This window comes from Alligator mississippiensis, chromosome 1, assembly GCF_030867095.1.
Source record: "Alligator mississippiensis isolate rAllMis1 chromosome 1, rAllMis1, whole genome shotgun sequence".
Lineage (NCBI taxonomy): Eukaryota > Metazoa > Chordata > Crocodylia > Alligatoridae > Alligator > Alligator mississippiensis.
The window spans coordinates 168,320,902-168,324,059 of record NC_081824.1 but is presented as its reverse complement, the minus strand read 5'-3'; positions in this window follow the sequence as shown (position 1 = coordinate 168,324,059).

Here is a 3,158-nt window from a genome sequence, read left to right as displayed (position 1 = left end):
TCTTAAACTAATAATACAGGCTCAAAGAAGAGGCTGGAAATAGTATCTGCACTACTGCATCCTTTCTCTCGCAATAGAAACTGTGCATTCTTATCCCCTAGTTATCACAGCAACTGAACAGCAGTAAGGAGAGAGTTTTGAGGTAAGATGCCCAAATGTACTTCCCCCCACCTCCCTCCAGTCTCATCACTGCAGGATTCAAACAGCAAGGTCTACTCTGTTCTTGCAGATTTTCTGTTACCACATCAAGCAACAGGGAGGCTACCAGTTTGCTAATACTGGTTCCTTTGCATTAGCCAAACCCTCAGTGACCAAACACACAGGTGAACTGAACATTAGGGTTATACTTGGGTGTGGCTATTTGGTTTGACTACTAGGTTGTCTACTGCTGTGAAAAGATCACACCCTCTGGCTGAGGTAGCTATGCCAGCAAAAACTGGTGTGGGCACACAGGAGCTAGCTTGTATCACCTTCTGTCTGGGAAGTGAAAGTGTGTTCAGAAAAACTGCTGGCATATGCTGTTTTTCCACTAGGAGGCATTGCTGACACCGCTTTGTCTGTCTGCGTAGCCATAGCAGCAGCAGCAGCTCAACAATATATAGAGGGTGGCCAAACTGCGGCATGAGTACCACAAGTGGCATAAGCAGCTTCCATATGTGGCAGGGGGCACAGTGGCAGATATAGCTGGGAGCTGATCAGGCAAGGAGCACAGGGTAGGGAGCCAAAAGCAGAGCAACAGATCAGGCAGGAACAGGGGATTGGTGTGGCACCCAGGGAGGGGGTGGAGCTAATTTGTTGCATACCCCAAAAAAGGTTGCCCCCCTGCTATGAGCCCTGATAGTAAGAATCGTGGGGTAGATACATACCTTTCAGACTAACTAAAGATATATGTAGAGCCCAAGCTTTTGTGAACTCAAGCTCATTTCATAAGATGCTGTGCAAGGAGCAGAGCAGGGTATAAAATGGGGTGAGTGATCTGAATATGACAGGTGGAAAAAGGAGGAGGATGGGGAGAGGGGCAGTGCTGTGAGAAGCCAACAAGCAAAGAACCCATAGGAACAAAGGGGTTCACAAAAGCTACTCCAGGTAATGGGATAAGAATCCCTAGTCCTGGTTTAACCCACACTTAACAATCCAGTTTGTGGCTGACTTCTTGCTTCACCATTTCCTGTTCCAACTGGTGTTTAAAACGTTGCTACCAGAGAAGAGTAACCCTGAGGTTAGCGATAGACCAGCCAGGGAGGTTCAATTGTTCTGCCTTGGGCTTTCCTGCAGCTGACACCAGATCAGCATTTGCTTCATCTTCCACATAGAGACCGCCCCATCTGGGTCGCTGTACTTCTAGAGGCTTGTCCAGCTGTACCACCTGCTGTCCCCATAGCTTAGATGAGTTGCCCCAGTTCTTCACCTCCCAGCCTCAATGCTAGAAGCCTCTCTATCCCCCTGCAGATGTGAACAAGAGGTGAGGCACCAGTGTGTGATCCAGAGAAGCACCTGTGAGAGGACTGGCACTGGGCCATCAATTGACTTGCTCAACTTTGGCCCCAGGGAAGAGCTGCCCTCCCACTGGGGACAGCAGCAGCTTCCCCCAGCCTCTCTCTACAAACCCTACCATCAAACAACAGGGGGTTCTCGTTCCCCCCCCCCCAACACTATTGTTTTTGGCTCCCAGTCCTGCAGAGCAGAGTTCAGGTTGGGCTGTAAAGAGCAGTGCCCCCATCCCCAGTGGGCAGGGCCTAAAGTACCCAAGTTCCCCTGTGCCAGTGTTGTCAGGTCATAAATATTAAATTATAGTATTGGAAGCTCAAAATTATTGTATTTGCTGAACTATTGTACACTGAAAGAAATACAAATACACATGCCAATAAACCACCTAATTTACTTTATATTGCTCACTCTAAAACACCAACAAGTGAGTGAGAACTGGGTCATCAAAGTTGAAGCATTTCTTTATTTTGAGGCAAGCAGTCATAAGGAAGTGCTGACAGCAAACCCAGAAGTTGGTTAAGACTCTGAGTGACTTGGGTTTTGCATATACTGCATCAAAAATTATTGGTATAGGTTGTAGCTGTGTTGGTCTAAGGACACAGGCAGGCAAAGTGCTTTTGGTCAATCCTGTATCTTTTATTAGACCAACTCAGGTGGAATAATTCTTTGCAAGCTTTGGGGTACACACACCCTTGGCCAGGCTGAGGAAGCATCTGCAGATCCAGCAAGATCACAGACCAACTGCAGATGCTTCCTCAGCCTGACCAAGGGTATTTGTATCCCAGAGTTTGCAAAGAAGAATTTTTCCAACTATCTGAGTTGGTCTAATACAAGATACCCGATTGACCCAAAGCACCTTGTCTCAAAAATGATAGTACATGTTGAACACTTCTACTGTTATTGATCGTCCATCGTACAAGAATTGAAATTATGGTATAATTACAGTACGCAGGGTATTCCCCAGGGGCGGAAGAACACATGAGCCCGACTGGAGGGCGCGCCCCCCCGACTGGCCCCTCCTCGCCTGTATTGTGTGACGTCACAGGCGGAGCGCTATGATTCGACGATCGCCCCCTCCGGAGTGGCGCGCGGCATGCTGGGACGGGTAGTTTTTGCAATCCTACAGAACCACAGGAGACGAGCGGCCGCCATCTGGTGTAGTTTGACCCTTCGCCCGCTCCCTCGCCAGCCCCTGCGCATTCCAACGTGTGTTCCACAGGAGCGGGGGCCTTCTTCTCAGGGCTGCCTGTAGGGCTGCCTGGAAAAAAAAAATCCTCCAGATGCTGTTCGCCGCGCTAAAAAAAAAATTTAAAAATCTGCAATTAAAAAAAGTACAGTCAGTTCCCCAGAACACCAAGTTCCACTGCGTAAATAAGGCTTGCAAAACCGCCCAAGGAGGCCACGTGAGTCAGGCACTACTCCAAGCAGCTCCCGCCGCCGGGTGAGAGGTTAGGGCTTGGGGACTTGCTGCCTCCTTTCCCCTCCCCCACTGACATGCCAGCCCGGCAGTCGGCGGCGTAGCGGTCTGAGCAGAGTGCGTGTCGCCGGCGGCGCCAGGCGGGGACTTCCCCTCCCTTCTGAGCGCGGGAGAGCGGGGCGGGGTGACGGGGAGGGGGGTGACTACCCGGGCTCTGACTGTGGCCCCCCCTGTGCAGGTCTGAGTCCCCCGC